Source organism: Lepidochelys olivacea, assembly GCF_965140295.1.
Source record: "Lepidochelys olivacea isolate rLepOli2 genome assembly, chromosome: 14".
NCBI lineage: Eukaryota > Metazoa > Chordata > Testudines > Cheloniidae > Lepidochelys > Lepidochelys olivacea.
In genome coordinates this window covers 30,192,459-30,202,784 of record NC_140424.1, presented here as the reverse complement: position 1 = coordinate 30,202,784, position 10,326 = coordinate 30,192,459, and the positions used below count along the sequence as shown (strand labels likewise).

The window sequence follows — 10,326 nt, the reverse complement described above, 5'->3', positions numbered from 1 at the left end:
AGAGGCCACACTGTTAACAGTCTTCGTTGTTTTAAAAGATATATCCTAGCAGGGGCATTAAAACCTGGCATTGGGATCTGAACGCACTGTGATTTGTACTTCTGTGCAGTATTGCTACATATCAGACGTTTCTATTCTTCTGATGATTTATGACGCTGGAAAGCAAGGGATTGTGTTGTAGAAAACCCAGGGTTTTGAACCAGATGCTTTTAAGATGAATGTATTTCTTTATCTTGAGGTATAAAAATACACTTTTATTTGTTCTGTCACCTTATTTATTTGGCTCTGGCCTTTGCCCACCCGTCTCTCCCCCATCTGCTTGGGCTTTGCCGCTTAATTCATAAAATTACACTCCCCTCTCCTTTCGCCGTAGCACAGTTCCTAGTCCAGTCCCCTTGCTCCCTGTTGGAAACAAGAGAGGGACAAGCGCTGGCAATCAAAACAGCCTGGGTGCAGTTAAATAGACCAAAGTGTTGCTTAAAAAACACCCTGTTTCCATAAATAGATTGGGCTAGTAACTTTGGGCTATTGATGCAATAGATAATAGCTGGCAACCCTTTGAGTCATAGGTCATGCCCCCAAAGCCACCCTGCTTCTGCCAGAGCTGGACATGAGTGTCTCTTTAACCGAGGCACTGATTTCGTGGCGGGGGGGCTGGACCCCTGCTCTGCCTCAGGCCCCGCCTCTTCCCAACCCAGCCCTCCACCGAGCTTGCCCCATCCTCCCCCTTCAGCACCTCCTGCACACCGCTGACCAGCTGATCACAGGCAGACGGTAGGTGCTGGGGGGGCTGATCTTCAGGTGGCCTGCAGACCAGAGCGCTAACTCGGACGCATATTTGATCTTTTATGCGGAGTCCCAGCTCCTAGAGACAAGTGAGTGTGGGAGCATCTCGGCTTTGGTTTAAAAATTAAAGGACGTTCATAGCCCTCCGTGTCATGGAGAAAGGCCTGAAAACGTGCCCACAGGCTGTAAAACCAGGCAGCGGAGAAACAGGCTGTATCCTTGTTTAATACCTTGCTGATTTTTAAGCTAACCTCTTGATTTGGGGGGGGCAGGTTTGGGCCCACCCGTGGGTGCTCCGGGGCTGCAGCACCCGTGGGGAATCAACAGCCAAGCTCCCTGCCACCCCCCACCCAACCGCCTCCACTCCTCCCCCTCCCAGCGGCCCCTTCTCTGCCCTCCCCAAACCGCTGTAGCAAGCGCTGGGAGGGAGGGGGAGGAGCGGGATTGTGGGGCGCTCAGGGGCCGGGGCGAGGCCGGGATTTGGGGAAGGAGTCGGAATAGGGGCAGGGAGGGGGCGGAGTTGAGGCGGGGACTTTGGGGAAGGGGTTGGAAAGGGGGCGGGGGTGGAGCGGGGCGCGGGCAGAGGGGGGTCAGCACCCACCTGCCCGGCGGAACTTTCCCTAGCTGGAGATTAGAGCTCTTGGGACTAAGATCCAACCCGCCCCCCCCACTGCCTGAGCGCCCCCCCGCTTTGCTGTCAGCCCAACCGAGATCACTTTAGCAGCCCACAGTCGGAGGGGGAGGCAAACCAGCAAGGAACGACCTGCTCTGCAGTGAGACCAGTGGAGATGGGGGGTCTGTGGGCAGGAGAGAAGAGCTGGGCACATGGAGATAAAGTTCTGCCCCCAGGGAGAGGGAATAAATCTGTCTGGGGGTGGAGGAGCGGGCGGGGCGGGGGAGTTTACAAACCCAACTACAACCCCGATGACGTGGGACCCTGTTTATTGCCATCTTGGCTCCTCCTTGCTGAAGTTCAGGATTACTATCGCTCTCCCCTCGGGCACAACCGTCCTGCGTCTGACTCAGTCCGGCCAGCCCGGGGTCTTCTGCCTCCAGGAGCCGCCACTCCCAGCTGCTTGGAGGGAAGGGACCGGGAACCCGGCAGCAGACAGCTGGGGGGGGCTGGGGGGGCTTCTCCCAGAGAAAGCCGGGGGGGCGCCCCGCTGTGAGAGCTGATCCCCAGCAGCAGGGACAAGTCTGAGAACCAGGCACGTCATTTTGGACTGTCCGAGCCAGCCAGCGGGCGGGGCGCTGGTTTCCGGACACGCCGGAGGACCCTCCCCCTCGAGCCTTTGCTGAGGGCGGAAGCGGGTCAGCAAGTGAAGTCACGGGTCAAAATGTTCAAATGTTTTATGGCAGGACTGGGCGGGGCGGGGGCGGAGTCAGCGCGAGGTTTAAAGCGCAGCCTGGGGGGGGCGGTCGCAGAGGCTGGGGAGGCTCCGGATGGTGACGGTCGCTCTTGAGCCGGTGAGAAACGTGCCACCCGCGCCGGGCTCGTGGGGGGAGCGCCGGTACATGGGGGGGCAGGGGCTGGAACCCCCCGTCTCTCCGGGCTGGGGGGGTGTCCCGGAGTCCCTGGGCGATGCTCTGGAACTGCTCCCCATGAAGCCAGGCAGGACTCTGGGGAAGTTTCCCCCAGTCAGGGCTCCGGGGGTGGGGTGGTGCCTCCTCTCCCTTCCCTTCTTCTCCTCTCTGGGCTGGTGGGGGGGGGCTCTCTTTTTTCCCCCTTCCTTCTCCTCTGGGGGCAGGGCCTCTCTTAGGTGTCTGGTGGCTCTCCCCACACCTCGGTCTGCTCGCTGGGGATGGGGCACCTCTGGGGTGGGGGGGGGCAGCAGCGCACTGTTGCTCCCGGTACCCCCAACCTTGGGGGCCCCAGGCCAGGCTTCCCATGGGCATCCTCCCCTTCCCTGCGTTCCCAATGAAAAAGGGGGAAGGAAAGAGCCACTCACACAATTTCCCCACCCCTCCTCCCCCCCTGTGGGGGAAGTTTTGGACATGAAGTTTTAATGGTTCTGTCACCCACTGAGTGGGGACTTGGCCTTAGAAAATTACTGAAGTGTGAATTGATAAGTTGATTAAAATTGATTATTTAAATTGAGGCATTGGACTTGGTGATTTAATTGCCTTGATTTTACTCATTCCATCCTGGTTCTCTCTCCCCGCCCGCCAACTCCCCACTCCTGTTAGGATTCTCGACTTGCTCTCAATTGTGGGAGGTATGTGTGGGGAGGGAGGGTTTTTCCCTCCTGTCAACCCCAGCTGGGTGCCTGTCACGCGTGGGTGGTGCCTGGCGGGTGGGGTCCTCAGCAGATCAGGTCTCTGAAGCCCTGGGGGATGGAGGGGCCATGGCGTTTAAGGGGGTTCAATCATCATGGCACAGCCTCTGGCTGGGGGTTGGGCTGCTGGGCAGGGAACGAGAAACCACAAATCGCCCCCCCCCCCCCCCTCCGCCCCACTGACCTGTCCTGCTGGGTCCGTCTCGACTTTCAGATCGGCTGGAGAGCCCGGAGCAGGGTGTGGGGGGAAGCAGGGCCAGGACCCCCGCCCCAGCTCGGCTTCGCTGCTGCTGAATCAGACCCAGTCACAGAGAGGAGCCGACCCCAGCCCAGCGCCTCCAGCAGCGTGTGCAGCCCGAGCGTCTCTGAGAGAGATGATGGGGCCAGCAGCTGGACCTGCTGGGAGCGAAGAGCCGCTGCAGGAGTGGCCTGTTGAGGGCAATGGAGACCTGGAGACTGGAGGAGAGCCAGGTAATGGGGTGTCGCTGCCTGGGAACAGGCTGGAGAGAGACACTGAGGCTGCCCCACATGGGGCCAGGCTCTCAGTGGCAGCAGCCAGTGCCCAGCAACGCCCCGTCTGTGGGTAGCAGGGACTAGATCACCCCCAGGGGCTCTCAGGGCACCGATCCCTGGCTCACAGCTGCTGTCTGGTGCACACAGCGGTGGTCGTGGGGCTGTGCAGGGCCCTCCTGGGCTGGGTGTGTCAGACCCCCTGTGACAGCCCTGGCCCATCTCTGCCTGGTTCGTTCTCCCCCCTTCTGCTGTGTATGGCTAGAGTGAGACCCCAGTGTGCGGGGACAGGGGCACTCGGCAGTGTGGGCCCAGCCAGCACTTGGCAGGGGGCAGAATGGGGGTGGGGATGGTGCGGGGGGGCAGTTTGAGCAACTGCCACCAGGACATGCGGGTCCTTATCTCTGTGCCCCTGAGCTCACCAGGCCTCCTGGCAGCCTGGCTGGGAGTGCCCAGGGGAGGGCACTGGGCTGAGGGGAAGGAGGGGCCAGCCCCAGCCTGCCTGGCCCTCCGGGCTCCTCTCCCAGAGCATCTGAGGGAAGGAGCAATCAACAGAATGGTGCATGCTTGAGTCCAGTGGCTCTCAGCCTTTCCAGAGGACTGTCGCCCTGTGAGGAGGCTGATTTGTCTTGCACTCTCCTAAGTTTCATCTCACTTAAAAACAACTTGCTTCCAAAATCGGACATAAAAATACAAACATGTCACAGCCACTATTCCTGAAAAATTGCTGACTCTCTCATTGTTGCGTATTTAATTATGAAATTGATCAATTGGACTATAAACGCTGTACCTTTCCGTGTATAGTCTATCGAGCAGTATAAACGAGTCATTGTCTGTATGAAATTTTAGCTTGTACTGACTTAGTGCTTTTTATGTAGCCTGTCGTAACACAAGGCAAATCTCTCAATGAGTTGATGTGCCCCATGGAAGACCTCTGCTTACCCCCAGGGGTACATGAACGGGTGGGTGAGAACCACTATTCTAAGGCAGCTCCAGCCCTGGGGCTGTCGGGGAGACGTGTCCTCGCGGCCCTGCCTGACAAGTCTTTCTGTTTCAGACCCTCGTCCTAACTGCAGGTAATGTAACTACAAGACATGTACAATTGTGCTCGCAGTCACCCTCGCAATCATGTTCTTAGTTCTTATCATTCTCCTGGCAGGTCAGTTCTCGCCCTTCCCTTCCCCCTCTCTGCACATCCCATTCCCCCTGGAGCCACCACAGTCAGTCTCTCCTCCTGGCCTGTCTGGCTTCTGCCCCTGGGACAGAGGATTCCTGGGGGGTGTTCCTCCAAGACCCCCCTCCTGCTCCATCTCAGACCCCGACCCTCCTCCTGCTCCCTCCCAGACCCCTGCATCTGGGCACTCTCTGTGTCGGGACTGACATTAGCTCCCCCCAGCCCATCTCTGAGCACTCTGGGTCCAAGTCACTGTTGCCAGGCCCCAGGCACGGTCACCGATACCCATGCAGAGTGGGGGTGATTGACGGTGCAGGGCAGCAATGAGCTGGGCCTTCTGCCTGCAGCGTGTCACCCTGAGGTGCCAGCCTGGCCTTCCTGCATCCCCGGGTTGTGCCCAGTGCTGGGCAGGTGCTGGCATGTCACTGAAAGGAGCCATGGAACGCAGTACGGACACCTCCCTTAACGCAGCGTGAAACCCTCCCATTGGTGACCTCGGCAGGGCAGGGTCTCGTCGCGCTATTGACGTCCCCGCCTGCACAGACAGCGTGTGCGGGCGCAGATGGCAGCTGCTTATGGTGACCGTGAACCTGGCTGGCTGCGCTGGACAGGCCGGGCAGTGGGCGTTCGGTCTCCTGAAGGGAAGGGAGTTTGTTCCCGTACTCATCTCAACCTGCCTCTCCAGTGAAGCAAAGTGCAGAGCAGGGGGATGGGGCAGCAGTCCAGGCTAGCAGAACTCCTTGGGGTACTAGACCTGGCAAATCATGTTGCAGTTAATCTCCTACCCATTAATTATTGCCCCCCTGCTGGCCCCCTGGTAACTGTCCCCTTCGTCTGCAGCTCTCTGCCCACCCCGTGTTGTAACACGGAGCTTGGGCCCAGCTCTCTGTCCTGGGCTTCATGGCATGAGCGGTTTGTCAGCTGCATCCCTGTTGAATGTGAACCCAAGAGAGTGAGAGCAGAGTCAGATAACCCCCCTCCGGGGCTGGATTCCCAGCGTCCTCCTGGCTCCCTCATGGCCTTTCAGTACCCACCCTGGTTCGAGATGTCTCAGAAGCCTGGGGCGCAGGGGCTGATCTCCCCCTGTTCTCCTCGTTGGCGGGTGGCGGGTCTCGCTCACACCACGTGTTGCTGTCTCATTCTCAGTGTGGAGACCTAAGCTTCCGTCACCTGAACCGGGGCCCGTTGCTTGATCGGATACCGAGGGAAATGCTACTATTTCTCTGAGGCCGAAAGGAACTGGACCTGCAGCCTGACCCACTGCTCTGTGCTCAGCGCCTCCCTGGCTGAGATCAACAGTGAGCAGGAAATGGTGAGAGATGCTCGAATTGCAACGTTCTGGTCTTGGCTCAGCAGCTGCTGCAGGAGAACCTGGGCTCAAGGAGCAGCTCTGAGTAAATGAGCTTCCAGCTGCTGAATGCCAGGCCTGGCTGGCTGTCCCGGGGAACCTCTAGTGTCCGTGTCTGACTGCAGGGATCACTCACTGTCAGCCCTCTCAAAGGAGACCGCCCCTCTCTCGGGCTAGGCTGGCTTGAGTGTCTTCTGGGTGGCGTGGGGCCAAAGGGGTACTGAGATCCCAGACTGACTTGAAGAGCCAGTGCTCTTGGGCAGCGAGATGAGGATGGGGGGGCTCCTCTTAGCCCTGGCCCCTTCTGGCTGAGGATTTGGTGGCTCTTGTCTCATCCCTGGCCCTTCCCAGCATCCCTTATTGAGCTCAGCTGGGCTCTTTCCTTCCCCTCTGATGTGGAGGGGAGCTCAGCTGTTCTGTAAGGCGAGGCTTTGACAGAGAATGTGGCCTTCTATAGAGAGGTGCGGGGGCAGCTTAGACCCAGCAGCACCCAAGAGCTGCTCCAGCCCAGGGCAGATTGGTGTGAGGGGGAGCTGGTTTTGGGATGGGAAAGTTAATACTGAATTACTCAGAGCTGGGCAAGAGGGAGGTGAAAATCCCCAGCCGTTCCCTAAAAACAGAGCCCGTCAGTGTCTACCTGTGATTCTCTGGTGCACAGAGCCTGTGCTCTGACCCCACCTCCCCCTCTGCTGTTTTTAGGCTTTCGTGCTGCGCTATAAAGGCAGACTTGACCACTGGATTGGCCTCTGGAGGGACAGTGGGCAGCTCTGGAAATGGGCCAATGGCACCAAATTCAACAACCTGTAAGTCCTCTGTGAATTGCCTGGGCTTTGGGTCCTTGGTGTCTGAGATAGCGAATTCAGGCCGACGCACCAGTCAGTGCTATGTACTCTGTGTATTAATGATGGGTGGAAGCAAGTGTTGTCTGCTGGGAGACTGGCCAAAGCTTTCAGATCTGTCTGGCTTTAGTGGGGCCATCTGCGTTAAAGATGCCTGATAGTCACAAATGCTGAGTGCCTGGGGCTGCCATGACAATGGGGGTACAGTAGAGATGGCCCAGATGACATCCCAAGAGGGATTTCAGTGGGATGTGGGTGTGATCAAATAACCAAACCGCAGTTGAGCCGATAGCAGGGTTTGATCCTGGACCATCAGCGCTGAAAGAACGGCAGAGTAGGTCACGCTGGCGGGGGAATGGCACTACACGTCCAGGAAAGCATAGAGTAAAGTAGAGTAAAAATCTTAAACAAATGCAACTGTATCCTAGCATCTCTCAGAATAGAAATTCCACACTTGAAGAATAGGAATCGAGCAGCAGGAATATATTACTGACCAGGATGGGGACTGTGAAATTTATGGAGATTAGAGAGGCTACAAAAGCAGAAAACCCAATAATAATGGGGGTTTTCAACTATCCCCATATTGTCTGGGAACATGTCCCCTCTGGATGGGATGCAGAGAAGTGATTTTTAGACACCATCAATGACGGCTTGTTGGAGCAGCTAATCCTGGCACCCACAAGGGAAGAGACAATTCTTGATTTAGGCCTAAGCGGAGCACAGGGTCCTGTCCAAGTGGGGAATGTAGCTGAACTGCTCGGTAATAGTGACCATAATGTAATTAAATTTAACATTTAACAGCTCACTTCATCGGATACATTCAGTGGAAAATAACAGTGAGTAAATTTATATACACACAGAACATGAAAAAATGGGTGTTTAACATGCATACTGTAAGGAGAGTGATCACTTAAGATGAGCTATTACCAGCAGGGGAGTGGGGTGGGGGGAGAGAGAGAAAACCTTTTGAAGTGATAATCAAGGTGGGCCATTTCCAGCACATTTCCAGGAGTTTACAAGAGCATCTGAGGAACAATGGTGGTGGTGGGGGGAGGGGGGGAATAGTTTTAAACACCCATTTTTTCATGTTCTGTGTGTATATAAATGTACTCACTGTTATTTTCCACTGAATGCATCCGATGAAGTGAGCTGTAGCTCACGAAAGCTTATGCTCAACTAAATTGGTTAGTCTCTAAGGTGCCACAAGTCCTCCTTTTCTCCTTGCGAATACAGACTAACACGGCTGCTACTCTGAAACCTGTCACAATTAAATGAATAGGCAGCAGGTCTGACACAAACAAAAGGAAAAAGAAAAGGAGTACTTGTGGCACCTTAGAGACTAACCAATTTATTTGAGCATAAGCTTTCGTGAACTACAGCTCACTTCATCGGACGCATACTGTGGAAACTGCAGAAGACATTATATACACACAGAGACCATGAAACAATACCTCCTCCCACCCCACTCTCCTGCTGGTAATAGCTTATCTAAAGTGATCATCAAGTTGGGCCATTTCCAGCACAAATCCAGGTTTTCTCACCCTCCGCCCCTCCACACACAAACTCACTCTCCTGCTGGTAATAGCCCATCCAAAGTGACCACTCTCCCTACAATGTGCATGATAATCAAGGTGGGCCATTTCCAGCACAAATCCAGGTTTTCTCACCTGCCCACCCCCCTCCAAAAACCACACACACAAACTCACTCTCCTGCTCTTAATAGCTTATCCAAACTGACCACTCTCCTTACAATGTGCATGATAATCAAGGTGGGTCATTTCCAGCACAAATCCAGGTTTTCTCACCACCCCCCCCCCCCCGCCCCAAACACACAGACTCACTCTCCTGCTGGCAATAGCTCATCCAAACTGACCACTCTCCTTACAATGTGCATGATAATCAAGGTGGGTCATTTCCAGTATAAATCCAAGTTTAACCAGAATGTCGGAGGGGCGGGCGGGGGGAGAAAAAAACAAGGGGAAATAGGCTACCTTGCATAATGACTTAGCCACTCCCAGTCTCTATTTAAGCCTAAATTAATAGTATCCAATTTGCAAATGAATTCCAATTCAGCAGTTTCTCGCTGGAGTCTGGATTTGAAGTTTTTGTTGTTGTAAGATAGCGACCTTCATGTCTGTGATTGCTTGACCAGAGAGACTGAAGTGTTCTCCGACTGGTTTATGAATCTTATAATTCTTGACATCTGATTTGTGTCCATTTATTCTTTTATGTAGAGACTGTCCAGTTTGACCAATGCACATGGCAGAGGGGCATTGCTGGCACATGATGGCATATATCACATTGGTGGATGTACAGGTGAACTAGCCTCTGATAGTGTGGCTGATGTTATTAGGAAGTATTTCTTCACACAACACACAGTCAACCTGTGGAGCTTGTTGCCAGGGGATGTTGTGAAGGCCAATAGTATAACTTCGTTCAAACAAGAAGTAGATAAGTTCACAGAGGATAGCTCGACCAGTTCCTATCAGCCAGGATGGTCAGGGATGCAACCCCATGTTCTGAGTGTCCATAAACATCTGACTGCCAGAAGCTGGGCGTGAATGGGATGGATCACTCGATACTGACCCTGTTCTGTTCATTCCCTCGGAAGCACCTACCGCTGGCCAGTATCGGAGGACAGGACACTGGGCTAGATGGGCTATTGTTCTGACCCATGTGGCCAGTCTTAGGTACTTACAGCTGAATGGCATTTTTAAAAGAGCCCTTTGCGGTTGATGGGAAGCTGGAAAATATGCCCAGAGGAAGCTTAGAAAACAAGTCAGTTGATGACCTGCTGTTTGATCCCAGCAGATATTTTCACATATTCCAGCAAGGATGCCCTGATGTCGGCAGCAGTCTGTCTTTGTGATTGCCTCATGAGCCCATCTGTTAGCCGGCCTGTTTGGGGTCTGTCCACACCGCAGCTGGCACCATGCCATTGCAGAGAAACTAAATGAATTCTTTGCAGCAGTCTTCACGGCTGAGCATGTGAGGGAGATTCCCAAAGCTGAGCCGTCCTTTTTAGGTGACAAATCTGAGGAACTGTCCCAGATGGAGGTGTCATTAGAGGTTTTGGAACAAATTGAGAAACTAAACAGTAACAAGTCACCAGGACCAGGAACTCAAATGTGAAATTGCAGGACTACTCACTGTAGTCTGTAACCTATCATTTAAATCAACTTCTGTACCCGATGACTAGAGGATAGCTAATGTGACGCCAATTTACCGGAACTGGGTAAACAGGCATCTCACTGGGGTGTTAACCCTGAAATCTGCCACCCTGTGGGCGCCCACCCCAGCAGAAGGCTCTGGGTGCATCATTGCCATCTCCTCAGTGCTCGTCTGGGGTGATGCCGGTGGGGGAGCCACCGACAGCCAACTTCTCAGGTGGCT

At 54.7% G+C, this 10,326-nt stretch overlaps 1 pseudogene across 1 annotated transcript in view; it reads left to right on the top strand.

The window, feature by feature from the left end:
- Window positions 1-3,317: 3,317 nt before the first annotated feature.
- The window catches only part of LOC311531267 (C-type lectin domain family 2 member D-like), a 193,174-nt pseudogene continuing 186,165 nt past the window's right edge, over window positions 3,318-10,326 (top strand). The window contains exons 1-4 of the transcript in view: window positions 3,318-3,533; window positions 4,630-4,731; window positions 5,893-6,058; window positions 6,794-6,897. The product of the transcript in view is annotated as a C-type lectin domain family 2 member D-like (transcript). The remainder of the gene's footprint in view (window positions 3,534-4,629; window positions 4,732-5,892; window positions 6,059-6,793; window positions 6,898-10,326) is intronic.